Source organism: Hemiscyllium ocellatum, chromosome 29, assembly GCF_020745735.1.
Source record: "Hemiscyllium ocellatum isolate sHemOce1 chromosome 29, sHemOce1.pat.X.cur, whole genome shotgun sequence".
Classification (NCBI taxonomy): domain Eukaryota; kingdom Metazoa; phylum Chordata; class Chondrichthyes; order Orectolobiformes; family Hemiscylliidae; genus Hemiscyllium; species Hemiscyllium ocellatum.
In genome coordinates this window covers 13,717,839-13,736,016 of record NC_083429.1, presented here as the reverse complement: position 1 = coordinate 13,736,016, position 18,178 = coordinate 13,717,839, and the positions used below count along the sequence as shown (strand labels likewise).

Genomic DNA, 18,178 nt, shown 5'->3' with positions numbered 1-18,178 from the left:
GACCTGCCGTGCTTTTCTAGCACTACACTTTCGACTCTGAGCTTCAGCACCTGCAGCCCTCACTTCCACCTATCTTCGCATTGGGAATGGTCGAGTCTGCGCAAGGAAAGCAAATGCGGCACTGCTTTTTATGTTAGGATCAGAACGTGGTAACTATACTCTCAAACAGAATAAACTTATGATCAGACCCAGGTTGGAGAAAAACTTTACAATGCTTTGCACAGTAATTAAATGGAATTGCATTACATTACATTTCACTCAAGGAGCAGATTTGTTAAAGCAAATTCGAAGGCAGGTTTGCAGATGGGAAAGCAAGCAAGAAAGCTCCATTTTTGGCCATGTAAAGTGCTGCAATTGAAGAACAAAGCAGCTTCTGCCCAGTTTCGAATTGGGGACCTTTCGCGTGTAAGGCGAATGTGATGACCACTACACCACAGAAACAAGCCGCGGCCGCCCCTGCAGCGGCTCAGTGGTGTCCAGCACTGAAAATTGAAGCCATTCTACGTTTTGTCTTTCAGTTTCCAACAGCTCGTTGTTGTCCAGCGTAATTGACATCTTGAAAACTTAAAAAAAAAAGACACGTTGAAATTGATGACAAAATACAGACAAGGATGTCGTTAATGTTTGGAGGATAGGGCAAGGTGGAATAGGCTGGGACAACTTTCCCTGCAGCGTAACGGCTGCGACATGATCTTATGGAAGGGTTGTAAACTGAGTATTTTCGTGTTTTACCCAAGCTGGGGAGAGTTGAAAACTCGAGAGCATTAGTTTAAGGTGATTTGGCTGAAATTGACAAAGTACCTGAGGCGCATTTCCTACACAGAAGATTGTGCATGTGTGGAATGAGCTAACCGCGAATGTGGACGAGGTTATTACGTTCAGAAAATTGCAAAGGGAACGGAATGAGTTTCTGGATAGAATGGGTTTTGACGGATTGAGGTAAAATGCTGGGAAAGGGACATGTTTAATTTTGGCGATGTGGAGAGCATGGACGTGATACACTCAAGTATCTGTTCCCACGCAGCGTACCCCAATAACGTTGTGATGCTTATTACACCTGCTTTAAAGGATCACTTTTTAGCATCGCAGTCTGTGGCACAATCATTCAGTCTGTTCGACTGCTCACGGGAAAGGTAGAATTGTGAAACACTGCCGAAATGAACGACTTCCTTACTTTTGCTCTGATTGGCAATATTCCATGAAATTTTCCCAAATCCTCAATTGAGGATTTTTGCAGCTGGAAATTACTTCAAAAAGTCTGTCAATTCGTAATGTACAGAGCGAAACACAAAACAGAAAGCATTTAACACGAAACACAAACAAAACGGGCAAACCAAATGCATGTTCAGACACAGCGAAGCATGAATGCTAAATGTGAGACAGTCCGAGGGCATGAGGCATAAAGTAATCTCACAACTAACAACAGGGCAATTCCAAACTACTCTTTCCAACATACTGCAGCCTTAGTGCACCAGCACTTCCCAGACAATGCTGAAAAGAGAGAAAGAAAGAACATAATAAGAATCGGCAATAAAAAGTGAATTTCACCAACCACAGTCTCGATGAGATTACCTTTACCTTCCGATGTCTCCAGGACGGAAAGGAAGGAAATGGGAGAAATGCAACAACGGATGACATCGAAATTCTTGGGAACGATTTTCCCATTGGCCAGAAAACCAAACAACGACGAATCGAGTCACCGCAGGACCTTGTTTCACAACAGCGATGAAATAACAGTCTCCATTCCGTTCCAGTAAAAACTCAACTTGCCTGGAAAACAAAGCAACATTCGAGCTGCTTGCGATTTTCTGCGCGGGAGGAGAACATGATCATGACAGGACAGACACTTTACATATTCATCACATTCCCACACCGCAGTTTTGTTTTGAATACCAATATAGCGGGGATCGAAACAGCATTTTAACAAGCTGTTGGAGTTGATCAGCATAAATGGCAGTGGCGGGATTCAAACAAAAAGATGCAAACTCACATGAAAAGGGTTCCATGATCCTTCTCCGACTCGCACAGCAGCTGGTATGTGCCCGGCTACAATATGAATTTCGCAGCAGATAATGATAGCCCATCACTCCAGACAAAAATACCAATGGTAACTTGATTATATCTTCTCAGACTCTTTCAGCTACAAATGTATCTGTGAGTGCGTGAGTATATGTTAGGTTAAGGATTGTTCAAATAACCATGAGCTGCTTGACTTTACTGCAATTTCGAATCCTGCTTTGCTAAATGTTTTCACCCATTGCTCGAAACAGGACAACTTTCTCGTTTACACGGAACATGAAACACACCGGACTACAGGGAAAATGCACAAAGCTGAGCAGACCGTGTTCCACATCATACCGTTCACTATAGTTTCAGTCACTGTGTCTGTTTTGCAGAATAAGAGTCCCAAAGAACGTTGGCCACCCTAAAACCGGAGGTACAGAAGTCAAGAGGTTCTGTTAGCACCTCACCACACCCCCACTCCGGAAGAGGTGCTAACTGACCTTGAGTGCCTTTTGTTCTCGATGTGAAGAGCTCTCACGCCTGAGTCACCATCACGCCTCTTGTTACTGAGTGACTCACAAAGAAGGAGTTTCACCAGAGCTGCAACTGCCTCACTTTCCCACTCGCCCTGCCCGTTTACATTTTCCTGCTCTTCATTGATTTAAAGAAAACCAAATGAGTGCGATGTCATTCTGCATCCTCTCTGTCGTTTCCGCCGTTTCAGTTCCAACATGGCTTAGATCTCGGATCTCACCTTAATACTAGCGGTGCTATGAAAGCACAGGTCCAGAGGTTCCTCGGAGAGTATAATTTCTTTCATTGCTGTTGCTGATTGAATGAGCCACTAACGTGCTAACTGTCCCAAACCATGATTCAGGATCTCTGGTGCCAATTCTCGCGCATTGTATAACGTCAGAAGTTTCCAAATGCGATCTTTCAGAGGTGACTTTGGGCTACATTTGACAGACAGACTAGTTCAGGAATCCGTGGTGCACTGTGACACCAGCGCATCAGCTTCTTCACTGTCTTTGAACCGGTCGCCTGCGCAAGGAATGCAAATGCGGTACTGCTTTTTATGGAAGGATCAGAACGCGGGAACTATACTCTCAAACAGAATGACTTATGATCAGAACCAGGTTGGAGAAAAACTTTACAATGCTTTGCGCAGTAATTAAATGGAATTGTGTTACATTACATTTCACTACAAGAGCAGATTAGTTAACGCAAAATCGAAGGCAGGTTTGTTGATTGGAAAGCAAGCAAGAAAGCTCCATTTTTGTCCATGTAAAGTGCTGCAATTGATCAATGTAGTTTCGGCCCAGTTCCGAACTGGGGACCTTTCGCGTGGAAGGCGAACGTGATGACCACTACGCCACAGAAACAAACCGCGGCTGCCCGTGCAGCGGCTCAGTGGTGTCCATCACTGAAAGTTGAAGCTATTCTACGTTTGATCTTTCAGTTTCCAACAGCTCGTTGTTGTCCAGCGTAATTGAAATCTTGAAAACTTTAAAAAAAGACACGAGAAATTGATGACAAAGTAAAGACAAGGATGTCGTTAATGCTTGGACCGTTGGGCGAGGTGGGATAGGCTGGGACAACTTTCCCTGCAGCGTAACAGCTGCGACATGATCTGATGGAAGGGTTGTAAACTGAGTACATTCGTGTTTTCCCTAAGCTGGGGCGAGTTGAAAACTCGAGAGCATTGGTTTAAGGTGATTTGGCTGAAATTGACAAAGTACCTGAGGCGCATTTCCCACACAGAAGGTTGTGCGTGTATGGAATAAGCTACCCGCGAATGTGGACGAGGCTATTACGTTCAGAAAATTGCAAAGGTAACCGGATGATTTTTTGGATAGAATGGGTTTAGAGGGATTGAGGCCAAATGCTGGAGAATGGGACGTGTTTAATTTTGGCTATGTGGTGAGCATGGACGTGATACACTGAAGTATCTGTTCCCACGCGGTGTAACCCAATAACGTTGTGTTGCTTATTACACCTGCTTTAAAGGATCACTTTTTAGCATCGCAGACTGTGGCACAATCTTTCATCCTGTTCGACTGCTCACGGGAAGGGTAGGATTGTGAAACACTGCCAAAACGAACGACTTCCTTACTTTTGCTCTGCTTGGCAATATTCCGTGAAATTTTTCCAGATCCTCAATTGAAGATTTTGGCAGCTGGAAATTACTTCAGAAAGCCTGTTAATTCGTAATATACTAAGCGAATCGCAAAATAGAAAGCATTTAACAATGAACACAAACAAAACTGGCAAACCAAATGCATGTTCAGTCACAGCGAAGCATGCATGCTAAATATGAGACAGTCCGAGGACATGAGGCATAAGGTAATCTCACAACTAACAACAGGGCAATTCCAAACTACTCTTTCAAACATACTGCAGCCTTAGTGCACCACCACTTCCCAGACAAAGCTGAAAAGAGAGGAAGAAAGAACATAAAAAGAATGGGCCATAAAAAGTGAATTTCACCAATCACAGTCTCGATTAGATTACCTTTACCTTCTGATATCTCCTGAACGGAAATGAAGGAAATAGGAGAAATGCAATAACATATGACATCGAAATTCTTTGGAACGATTTTCCCATTGGCCAGAAAACCAAACAACGAGGAATCGAGTCACCGCAGGACTTTGTTTCAAAACAGCGATGAAATAAAAGTCTCCATTCCATTCCAGTAAAAGCACAACTTGCCTGGAAAACAAAGCAACATTCGAGCTGCTTGTGATTATCTGCGCGGGAGGAGAACATGATCATGACAGCACAGACACTTTAAATATTCAGCACATTCCCACACCGCAGTTGTGTTTTGAACATCAATATAGCGGGGATCGAAACAGCATTTTAACAAAATGTTGGAGTTGATCAGCATAAATGGCAGTGTTTTCTTTCAGCTGAAATAAATTCGGAACAAATTTGCATATATCATTAATCGTTCCAATGAGATAAATCTAATGCACTTCCGGTTTTTACAATGAACAGTGTGACTTTCAGTTCACTTAATAAAACGAAACGAACAAAAAAGCTTTTCTTGTGGTTTAACGTAATTCAGTTAAGCCATATGAGAACGGCTATTGAACCACAACATCGCATTTATATCACTCGCCATAGCTACTACTTCATGTGAGAGAGAACGTCACTGAAGAAATTATGAGTGAAGGCAAAATGTGGGTGTGAATATGATGGGGAATTATTGTTCACTGTTTCATTCTGAGCATGGTTATTTCTTGAATTTTGCAGTTATTGTAATTCTGGTGAAAGCAGAAACACAATGGTTTGGATTCAATTTAGCTCAAGACATTTCTCAACCACAACTTTCACCACATGTTACCTTGATGAGGTCACATGTCACCCATTTCCAAAACGTGCTGAGGAGACGGAAGATTACAGTGATGGATTATTATACCACCGTGCTCCGCATTCACGGGTTCGAGTCACATTTTGGTTGCTAATTCCACAAACCACTGCTGCATTTTTACATTGCATCTCACACCTCTGGTATACACTGGATCGAGAATTTTTTTCTTGCGCTTCACTGTACGGGAGATCCACGAATAATCAACACCACATAAAAGTTGAAATAAAAAATGAGAGCAGATGTTCTATTCGGTCGTAAATTAAATTGGAGTAATTAGAGGGAACACATTTTTTTCTTTATGCACCTCTTTCCATCTTGTCTTTCTATGAATTTACATCGACAGAAAGAGAAATAACTAACAAGTTATCTGGAGCACAAGTTTATCCAATGGGATTGCTCATGATAATTTGAACCTAACAGTCCACACAATGATTTGATCAGTATTTCAAACAGTCACACGGAATTGGAAACGCAGCAAACTGCTCCAATAAAACAAACTTTCCATTCTTTCACATGCAGCGTGATGACGGACTTGCTAACTGTACAAGGTCGACCAATTTTCTTCAGCAATCACAGCTTCTGTAAACAGCCACCTGTGCTGTGCAGAGTGTCATTTGTTGCCCCCAGGTCACAGCACATTTCTTCTTCATGAGTTTATGAGCTTCGTTCCTGATGTGTTTGATAAACCTTTTCTATCACTTCATCCCATCCACTCACAATTCTCAACTTATGAATAAAATTTAGCGTTAGACCAAATGTTAAACAAAATGGATGCATGCCATTCAGCCCATCGAGTCTGCCCCACCATACAACGAACTCATGGTTGATCTGATAATCTTCAACTCCATTCTGCTCACTTACCTCGACAAACTTCATCATCTTTCTGATTAAATACCTGACACAGTTTGAAAATACCCAACAACTTCCCCTCTACTTCGGTTGCCAAAAAAAAGCCACAGATTCTCTGAGCATGGAAATTACTCTTCATTTCTGAATTAAATGGGCGATATCTCATTCTGAGACTATGTCCTCTGGTGCTCTCATCAGAGCATAGGGCAAGCCACCTGCCTGCATCTACCCTGTCAAGATCCCACGATTTTGTTTCATGGAGAATAATCCAAGCCTGACCAATCATTCCAGCTCCATTTTATCCAAAGTTGACAACATCCTCGTAAATCTCTGCTGTCCCTTACAGCACGGGAACTGGAACTTGAAATCAGATAACGATTGGAATCGGATTAGTCCACACATGGACCAAATACAGTAATGATAACTTTGACAAATGAGAATCTAATCACATTCTATTGACAGTCAATGGCTTCGTTGTAACTGAAGTCCTCCGTGTAATCGCGCTCGGAGCTAATATTTAGGAGAGATGTTACCTGACCGCCCAAATAAAGAAGTTGACTACAAAAAAATGTCCGTCAGTCGACTCTGGGTGATTATTCATACAAGTCATGTCTCCGGGAAGCCTGCATCATTTGTTAGGCACAAATTAGATGTGTAACAGAACTCGCTTCATTTGCCTGGATGTGTGAAGCTTCAATACCACTGAAGGAACTGGACATCCTCCACGACAATGCAGTCACTTAACTGTACCACGGTCAACACCTGAATGTTTATTACCCTCACTGCTAAGGCACAATTGCAGTAGAATGCACCACCTCCAAGATGCGGTGGAGTATGTCATCCAGGCTGTGTTGACAAAACATTCAAAGCTCAAAAACTGTGCTGACTATAAGGACAAGGTTGAAGATACACTGAAGCGCGACCATTTGCAAGTTACCCTCCAAGGCACATGCCGGCATGACTTGAAGATGTATCAATGGTAAATCCATTGAGTGATGAAGCGGTCTTGATCGTCAAAGTGGTATACTTCAGCCCTCCATCCTTTGTCTTACAAATTTTAAAATGTTAATTATTGCATTGACCAGACTTGTGCTCATTCTTTTAGTAGTTTCCTAAACTGGCGGTTGCTAAATATCGAATATCACCCACAACAGAGGGTAAACAATAGAAAATATCCAATAATACTCTCGACCATCTGAGCTCCCTGTCCCAAAATCTTCAGTGATCTGTGAATATCCACTCCATGATCCCTTTGTTCCTGTTTGTTCTGTACACCACTCAGAAACCTCACTGTTATTGTTTCAACTCCCCAAATTCGTTACCACTTATTGGTCTGGATTCAATTCCATTCGCTGGTTTTATTTTCCACCTGATTGATACATCTCTGCAGGCCCTGACATTATTCATCATAGTCAAATACACGACCAATTGTTGCATCCTCTGCAAACTTCTAAATCATAACTCCTACAACTAAGTCTGAATCGTTGATCTACGTCACGAAACAATGGAAGTCCACTGGAAACAAGCGTCCAAACATGGTTCATTGCTGGATGTGATGAACACCTGCAATAACAGCACAATCGGACCCCGATGTCATTTGTCAACATGCTGGTGACTCTGCCAGTTGGCCTCCTGAGTGATCACTTCTCACATATAGGAGTGGTGAATGACCTGTCCACATTGTGCCTGGGCACGTAGGTTTACACTTCAGCGGGTAATTGAATCCATTCCCGAAGACCCCTATGGACCTGACATCTTGGCGATGTGTGTATCCATGTGTCTATTTAGATTGGATAATCAGTTGAATTTGAGTCCACGCAGAGATGACTCCCAATTTTCCCCGTCATCCATGTATTTTTTTTTTAATTCTTCTTTACTCTCCCACGGAGTATGACCATCATGGTCTGAACATTATTTGTTGTTCATTCTTAATTCACCTTGAACTGAGTCAGAGGGATTCTATTGTTGAACGCACTGTTGTGAGTCTGGAGTCATATGTTGGCAGGTCTCGTTAAGGATGGCAAATTCCCCTTTCCAAGGGACAAGAATGAATGGGCTTTCAGCAAATTAAAACTTTTTGCCTTTGTTCCGCTGATCGGGGTTATTATTCCAGATTTTATTCATCGGTTTAAATACCAGCAGCTGCCATGTTCCAGTCTCCAAGTGTTGTTAGCCCAATATATCGCCACTACATTTGCATTTGACACGAAGATTGGTGAGTAGCAGAAAGCATAGGCGTCAGCCAAAGAATAGAGAATAATATAGATAGACGGGAGAGTAGAGCGGAGAAGTGGCAGACGGAGTTCAATCGAGGCAAATGTGAAGTGATGCATTTTGGGAAGCCTAATTCTAGAACCAACTACATAGTAAACGGAACAGCCTTGGAGAAATTTGATGAGCGGAGAGATCTGGGAGTTCAGGTCCTTTGTACCATGACGATGGTGGCACAGGTCGATAGAGCGATCAAGAAAGCAAATGGCATGTTTGTCGTCAGAGAACAGGGCTTTGAATGTACGAGCTGGCAGGTCATGCAAAAATTGTACAAGATTTTGGTTCGGCCGCGTTTAGGAATACTGTGCACAGTTCTGGTCGTCAAGTTACCCAGTTGAAGTGGACGTTTACGAAAGGGTGCAGAGAAGTTTTACGAGGATGTTGCTGTTATGGAAGATGCTTGCTGTGAAGAGAGGTTCAGAAGTTTATGATTGTTTTCAGTGAAAAAAAAGAGATTGAGGGATCCTGATTGAGTTCTACAAAATCTTGAAGGATAAAGACCGGGTGTATAGAGATGCTTTTTCCCCAGGTACGGGATTCAATAATGTGAGGTCTCACATTCAAGTTGAGAGATGAAACGTTTAAGGAAGATAGATGTAGAAAGTATTTAGCACAGAGGGTGGTAGGTGCCTGGACCACGTTGCTAGCAGAGGTAGTAGAGGCAGGCACGATCGTTTCATTCAAGGTGCGCCTTAATAGATGCGTGAGTAAATGGGGAGCAGATGGAAACAGGTGCTTAGGAATTGGGTGACAGGTTTAGACAGTTGACTTTGTTCATCCCAGGCTTGGAGGTTCAAAAGGCCTGTTCCTGGGCTATAAATGTTCTGTGTTCTTTGTTCTTCTTTGTTCACTACACTAACATCTCAATGCTGCGTTGCTCCATCTCAGAGAATGACATTGGCAATCCCAATCATCTCAGAGGGAGTGAGAATATGACATGTGGCTGTGTTGGAATGAAACTGATGTACGCTGTACTGGAGTGTTTGCTGGGAGCAAGAGGATGATGTGATCAAAAAACAGTTCTTACCTATCAAAATAACAAAACAGTGCATTGTTAAGGAAAATTGCACTGAATGCTGAATACATCGACCTCTCGCTTAAGGCTGCAGCACGCTTCCACTGAGACAATCGTCAGTGCGGGTTAATGCTGCTTTTGTATCTTAATAATCTAATAACCGGAGACAAATATGCCCTTCCTCCCCGCCTTTGACCAGGAGTACTCCCAGCCTCTGTATCATCATAGAAGGACCATGTGCTCACCGATCGCATCACTGGTGCGACACAGTAGCTTCACGTGCTCATTTCCATCCCAATTTCCCGTTTGATCTTTGCAACTGCACCATTGATTCTGGGTGGAGGAATTGGGATTATGTGATCCACTGTAGAAATGGGTACTTCCTTGTGTGCGGAAGCTCGTGTGGCAACAATCGTGAAACCTCATTACTGATGAAACATACATTTCAACAATTTCCTCCAGTATCCCTTGAGAATTTGATGCTTTGTAAAAATCTATCACCCTCACTCTTCAACATGCAGTGCTCGATGGAACTTACTCAGCCTCTTGAAATATCCAATTTGAATATACAGCCAATTCTGAGTTCCCACATGTCTATTATTGCTCGCCAAATAGTCCTGTTGTGTCTCTGCATTCTTCCTAACATGCCCTATGTCACTGTAGTTACTGCTCTTTTCAAACACGCATCTCTGCATGGCCCAGGGTTCGTATAATGTTCAGTGTTGTGCGTTGTGGCCGCAGGAACCTCGATTGAATCCGAGTTACGGCATGTAATGTTCTACCCGTTTTAACTCCTTGTGGTACATGCCAAAGAAACACAGAAATGAATTAATTGATTTTACATGAAAACTTTCTCTGACATTATGATTTTTTCATCAAACCCCTCTCACACATCTCTCTAGATAAATGTCAGAATTCAGACTCACCCATTCTTGGAGACTTCTCTCCCTCTCACAATCACTGACCTCCTTTAAGTTCCCCCTCTCATTTCCCTTACAATCATTTTCAAATTGAACCCTATTCAGTCTGTGCTGCTGCGCTCCCTGTTGCTGGGTGAACATGCATCAATCATACCATTGCGACCTTCAGAGCAGTCAATCCATTTCGATACCGTGGTTTTGAGATCAATGTTCAAGTAGCAGCGTTTAATGACATGGATCAGATATTATTGGAACTTCAGGCTCAGGAAAAGCACACAGGGCAGCACTGAGGAAAAGAAACTTTTTTTCAAAACGACCTCTTTCTGCGGATTGCAACATCATTTATTTCACTTGCTCATTCGGCTCTATCTAGACTATGGTGTGCAGTTCTGCAATCACATTAGCACTGGAAATGATGCAGGGGTGATTTACCAGGACATAGTCGGAGTAGAAGAGCTCCTGTTATGAAGAGAGATTGGATAGACTGGATAGATTTAGAGGAGAAGAGATCGAGAGGAGACATGATTGAGATACACAAAATAATCAGGGATACGGATAGTGTAGACTGAAACTAAAGTTTGCCAATAATGGAGAGATCACTCACGGGGTAATAGATTTAAGAACAGAGGAGGAAAGATTTGAATGAATGAGCAGACATTCGTTTTGAAACGGCGGGTGGTTGAAATCTGGAACTCAGTGCATGCAAAGGTTGGAGAGGCAGAAATCCTCATATCTTTTAGAAGTATTCCGATGTGAAGTTTTGACGACAAGAAGTACAAGGCTGTCGATCAAGTGATTTAAAAAAAGAGTTTGGATAGTTTATCAATTATTGATTTGCAGTACTGATACATAGGCTTCTTTTTGCATTGAACTCCAGGGCAAAAGCACTGCCTGTCACTGCGTGAGATTGGGTTCAATTCGCATCCGGTACGGGCGCTTGCAGCTTGGGAGGGCTAACAGGCCAGAAACCTGCATTCGATTCCAGACTTATGTGACTGACTGTGTGGAATTTGCACGCTCCTTTTCTCTTCTCTTCCGTGTGGGTTTCTTCCGGCTTCTCCAATTCCTTCTCAATGTCCAAAGATGTGCACTTCAGGTAGATGGCAAACAAAACCTGAATGGACTGTATAATCAAAGACAAAATCAAAGACAAAAGTAGGAATCGCAGCTCAGGGAAACCGAATGACCATTTGGGATCAACAGGCCATTCCTTGGAACACCTTTTGATTCGCAATGTTAACTCTGATTTCTCTCCAACGATGTTGCCTGACCCACTGAGCTTTTGAACGCATTTCTATTTTTGTAGGTGGATCAATAGTGCGGGTTTAGAAAGATAGGGTGAGGGAGTGTGAATCTCTTCGGCGGCACAGAGCAGATTCATTTGGCCAAATGGTTTCTGTCTGCATTGCGTATAATTCCATTAACTCTGATTCTATAAGTTTTTTTGTCCTTTTTTTAGTCTTTGGTATTTCACATCTCCCGAAATGTGGTTTGCAGAACAGAACAATGGACGTTTCGGGCATAAGCCACCACCAAACCGTTACTACCCTCTGTTTGGAAAAAATAAACACTCCATATCCTGCCTTGGGACCCTGCAACCATACGGGTAAATGTGGATTTCAACATCTTCCTCAATTCCCCTCCCCTCACATTATCACAGTCCGAAGCATCCAACTCGGCACCACCCTCCGGACCTATTAATCTTTTCTCCCTCTGACTTATCACTTTCTCCCTCGCCCCGATCCAATTAGCGCTTTTCCAGCTACATTCCACCCAACCCCAACTGCCGCCCATTTATCTCCCCCCCCCCCCCCCACCTACACGTCTAATTCCTGATGAAAGGCTTATGCCAGAAGCGTCGGTTTGCCTGCTCCTCAGATGCTGCCTGACCGGCTGTACTTTTCCAGCACGACAATCACCTCATGGGGAAGATAAATTAGCTTAGCTCAGGCTCTTGATCTGAGACCGGAGAAGAGTGATTGAGGAAGAGTTGAAGGTGTACAGTAAGGGGATAGATACGTGTTATAGGAAGAAATTCCTTATGGAAAGTGTTTACAACCATAGATCGACGTTAGATGCAAGGGGAGGATAATCAGAGGAGATATAGGAAGAATATTTTCATTGTATAATTGTATAAGTGTTGTATAATTGGAACTCACTGTTTGAACGTGTGGTAAAGCTATGAGTCATCAAAACACTTCAGGAGTATTTAGCCGAATACTTGAGAAGCTAGAGCAGACATGGATAAGAACCAGGTACTGGAAAGTGAGGCAAAGACAAACAGATATCTGATCAAAGGTCTGAACACCATGTGGCAAATACCGATCCAGTAAGCATGGGAAGGGTAAAAGCATGGATACTACTGTCGATCTGTTACAAGAGGTCTGTGGAATGGTACACGAGTCAAAAGGTCACTGTGGCAGGATGGGACCACTGTGGCTGGATGGGATAAGCATAGTGGAATGCTCCTCCACCAATTAGCAGAGTCAGACTGGGGCTAAATGGTTACTGTGACAGGCTGAGATAACAGCAATTATTAGCGTCAGCCTTGCCAGCCAAATATCATCATTGCAGGTCGGGACAAGTCGTGACAATAAATCTTTAGGACTTGACTTTAAGTATTTAATTGATAGTTAGTAGCGTCAGTCTGCTTGAAACCCTTGTAGCAGAAAAGAAAGACATGAAATATTTAATCAGCTTGGGACAGGAAAACATTGTGGTAGATGGGGTAGCGAAAAATCTAATCATGACAGGTTAGTAAGATCTTTGCAGCAGAGGTGGCAGTAAAATACATAATCGTGACAATAGAAAAACCCTATTGGCAGAAGTAGAGGGATAGTGGTTTATTGGATACTTGGAGTGAAATAATTCTGACTAACACAGTTGGGCATCCAGGTAAGCTAACAAAAATATAATAAAAGAAAAGGAATAAAGAGCCACGGATCCTGAGTTTCGGGGTCGTTCAAGAAATTGCTTTCTGAGTGTCACGGTTTTTTGTCTGCAAATAAAAGATCTCATTGAAGAACTCCGCTGGAGATTTCTTATATGTTCTCGATGACAACCACAACTTTTAGTACAGTAAAACTGTGGCTAGCGCGGCTCGGTGGTGCAATGAAAAGTGCGTTAGATTTCTACAGCATTGTTAACGTTGCGATAGAAAGTTTGTTGTTTTGAGTTCCACCAGAATCGGAGTTCAGATTTCAGCTGATTCAATTATTATTCTGCTGATTCATCGTTAATTCCCGTCGTCTGGGGTTCTCGAAATTGCTGTTTAACACAGAAAATTCCTTACGCCCTTGTTGGTCAGTTTTGACGGAATCATATCATTTGAAGCATGATCAGACCAGAATCAACTGCTAACACAGGAAACCTACAAACTTCGTGCAGAAACCCACTGAATCTAAACGCATTCCCCTCCAACAGTTGCACAGGCATCATCGATTGCTTAAATGTTTTTTTCCCGTTGGGCGACATGCTGCTGTGGATGGATCGGGGAAAGATATCGATGTATTTGGTTAGTCATAACGATGTCAAATGGCGGAGTAGGACCGGTGTTTGGAATAGCGTCCTCCTGTTACTCTCTGCCAGAGCTGTTTCTGACAGAGGGTTTTCAACAATAACATGTTGAAGTGTGGATCTACACCACGGAATATCAAGCTCCTCCCATTTACCCCACCGCTCTCACAGCCAGAATGGAGAGCTCCTATTGCAGCTTTAGATCACACAATCGAGGATTCTCCCAGGCGCTCTGTCAGACTGCATGCTCCTTCCCACCGGTTTCCAACTGGACACATGGAGCAAGCAAACGTGGGCATTCAGGGACAGATTACCCTTCTGTTTTGCTGCAGTTCTGGACACGGAGATGTACATGAATTTCTGACATTCTGTGTCTTACTGTTCATTCTTCCTACTTTACAATTTAAACTGGAATTGAATTTTTCTTGTATCACACTATTACATCTTCAGTATTCATGGAAAACATGCAACGTGTTCATGGATGTAGGAATGGTGAAGATTATTGATGAATGCAGTGTGCTTCACGTTACCAGTATGAACATTCAGATTTTTTATTGATTTGAATTGAAGCTGATCCAAGGAAAGGCCTGGCGACAACGGCAAAGTAACATTGTCTGTAAACATCGCAGGAACCAACAGAAATCATTTTTTCAATGAATTCTATTTGGCATATTTTTATGTGTCCCCTTCCTGAACCTGATGCTTTAATAATCACAGGTCCATGTCAGTTTCACCTCGTCTGCGTTAGCTTTAAATTCAGAACCACAGCAAAAGTAGAGCAGTTCCAAAGGTATGAGTACGGCATGTGACCAGCTTGCTGTCTGCGGCTTCAGTCACGCAACTGTTTAGCGCCTGCCACTTAAAGATGCGGAAAATGTCACGGTTGTAAGTTCAATGCTTATCTAAAGATCTTGTTACTGTCATTGACAAGGGATTATTAGTGCATCATATTAAAACGCAGTTGAAATCAATGTTGAGTAAAGTAGCATTTATTTGAAAACTCCAGTTTCACATTTCTGTCAATTATTATCTGAACTGCTGCAAATATTCCACACGTGAATTTGCATCTGTGAACAGGGAAACAGAGGTGAAATTTTAGCTTAATGACTTTTCTCAGATCGCTCACCCTGCACAGGATTACATTCTGGGAAAGTCTGTTTAACTTATTTCATGTCATTCCTTTTCCTGCAAACATGCACAGCTAAATATCCAATCAAAAGTATTAGATTTATCTCTTTGGGGAGTTTGAATGATGTCAGTAAATCTGGCAAAGGCATAACAAGTAGTTTTGGGGTTGGGAGGAGCAGAGGTTGCAAACTGGGATGAGGTCGAGTCTTGTCACAGGATTTTTCAAGCGGAGATCAGTGAGTATTAAATGGACTCACACTCCTTTCGAGTGATTGTGACCAAATGTTCAAGGCAACAGATGGCAATGACAATGATGTTTTACATCTACAGGCCAAACCTTACACACTGGATGCACCATAGTATTACAGATCGGCAGACCAGAGTAGTTGATCATCCTCATGCAAAGCTGAGACAGTGAGAAAATTAATCCCATGCAGTTGGTCTCACTTTTCTAATATCTAGTTAGTCAGTGGACTGAGCTAACTGACTTCCATTCCATGCAGAGCTGAACCAAACAGCTCAGTGTATTTACAATATATAATATTTCATGTAGAATGAGCTGCAACACCTATCAACGCCAGCAGCTGTTCTCATACTTACCATTTTCAGTTGCAGATATTATGCAATTTCTTTCCGATAAATGTTATGCACTTCGAGAGTATGCCCCTTTTGCCTCACCATCCAGGCAGGCCAGAATCTCTGTCCCTGTTAAATTCACTCCCTTATGAAATATAATGTAATTAGCTCCTAAAATGATTTTATTTCTGAAAATTCATCTCCGATTTCAATAATTCTCAGAATAAAAATAAAATCTGCTCCAAATTTCTTCATCATTCCCCGTTTGTTCTGAAACCCCAACCTCGAATTTCAATTCACCGAAACGAAGGAAGTCCCCTCAGATTTACCCTTATCAACTTCCCATCAGCTGGATAACCTCCATTCAGACACAACTAAGTCTTTCCTGATTTCTCCTGCATGATTCTTTATCTTTCCCAATATCCCATTAAATCTGCTCTTTCCTTTTCTAGTGATGTAATCTCAAAGTGATCGTCATGTCTGTCTTTTTTTATCGACTTTGTATCAAGTGAACTCTGACCGTGTCATTCCTAACGTCTTTTTATTCCAGAAAACACCACCATGTCTTTCCCCATGCCGTTATATCCCAGTAAAGTACAAACTGAGAAAGAGTGCTGGTCCAATTCAATGCATGAAAACGCACCATAAGCTATGCAATCTTATTACCGACACAGGAAAGGTGGAAGCAATTTTAATTACAACTGAATCGATTGGCTGCAGCAGCATCGGGTCAAATCCCTGTCACATACGTGACTGTTTTTCTTATATTTATTTATTCTCTACTGCTGAAGTAACACAGTGAGGGATCAATGCTTGTTGTCAGACGCACATGTAGGGGCGTATTAAATACTGAAGTTATGAGATCCGAGCAGTTTTTATTAGCATATACCATTCACTGTTTGAATCTCAGGCTCAGAAATTTGACAGAGCGAATTTGAGCGAAAGTTGAGCCAGGGAATTTACCCCATTACGTATCACGAGTTTCTGTGGTTGCTTTGCTGTTCACCTCATTTGTGTGTTTTGCATCATTGAGGATTTTGAAGTTGTCCCCTTTCTACAAAAGGCCCGTGCTTTTGCAACATTCTACAATAGATGCAGTCCAATAACAGCCGATGCTGATTCACTCTACTTATCCAGATATTGACCCCTCGGAACAGCACTGTGCACGCTCCTCGATTCTGGAAAAGAACTTCCTCACAGATAGTTACATTCCCGTTCTCATGGCTCTTTTCATTCTATCGGCTTCTGTTTTGCACGGAATCTGATTCAATAGATCTTGTCACTGTGTCATTTCTTTCCATGTGGTCAGATCTTGTGAACATAATATCACAATGGGATTGTAAATGCTGGAACCAGTCGAGACTGTCCGCTCTCCCACATCCAATCCATGCCCAGGTTGTGTTCAGATCATGGTCTGAATCATTTCCTTTGCTTCCCTGTCACTCTGGGATGATGTGAGCTGTGGAATCTATGATCTGAACAGCAGGAAACGTAGAAAACTGTACACACATCAACTGCGTGTGCGATGGGACTCGCTGCAGTAACATCCCATGCTGATTCAGACAGCAGAAGCCTCCCCGTGACCTCGAGAAGCACAGACACTGTTCCCGAATAGTGGGGAGAAGTTCAGTCTTTCCTTGCAGTTCTGCATTTTCTATCTGTCTCAGATCGCATTATTTGGATAAGGGTTCTGAAAAGAAGATGATTTCTTTCGCATGCATGATCTCCCCTTTTTACACCTTTCCATAATTTCTATATTTCCCACTCCTGCCAGACCCCTACCCAGCACCACAATCCCGTGTTTGATAGGGAGCTGAAGACCGCGTTCAAGCTGCTCCCCACCAACACTGCGTGACAGTGGAAGATGAGTTCATCCAGTTATCAATGAAGATCGCCCTGTTCCGGGAAAGCAGCTAGCGCAGAATCCTGGGAGAAGCGAGTCAGAATGGAAAGGACCTGTGTTGAAAACTCTGTGCTTCTTTCACTCTGAAACTGCAGCAACAGCCTTAGTTAACCAAACAAAACTCATCTAATTAATGGTTACCACGTCTGGTGCCATTCTGGCTCGTTTGTCTCGGGTGTGGTTTTGCCTCAGACAGGTGACATACGAGCAAGAGACCTCAGGTTCACCTTGCGGATGAGTATTTGAATTTTTGACTGAGACGATATAATTTCGATTAGATCGAGTTCAGATAACGATTCCAAAGCTTGAATACAAACACAAGCAAGTTCACGAACCGCATCTTCTCGGCCGTTGCTGCTCTGAGAAATGGATTGTCTAGGTTGAAATAATGCTGATCATGCCAATGTGGATTTTGCTGAGCGCACGTCCTCTACGGAGTAACTTGAATTCCTGAGTCTGGTCAAATTTAGCTTTTCTCACGCTGTGGTCTGCTTGTCCTTGATTACTATGATCTGCCTTGACCAATCGCAAACAAAGCTTTCCACTGTACTTAGGTCCATGTGATAATCAATCAATCAAAGCACAGTCATTTCCTCATTGCGGAGCCAGCAGAGCGAAGGTGG

General features: G+C 42.6%; 1 non-coding gene across 1 annotated transcript; it reads right to left on the bottom strand.

Annotated features, from left to right (window-relative positions):
• Positions 1 to 368: 368 nt before the first annotated feature.
• trnav-uac (transfer RNA valine (anticodon UAC)) lies at positions 369 to 441 on the bottom strand. Its single transcript has one exon. It is a non-coding gene; the product is annotated as a tRNA-Val (tRNA).
• Between the last annotated feature and the right edge of the window lie 17,737 nt (positions 442 to 18,178).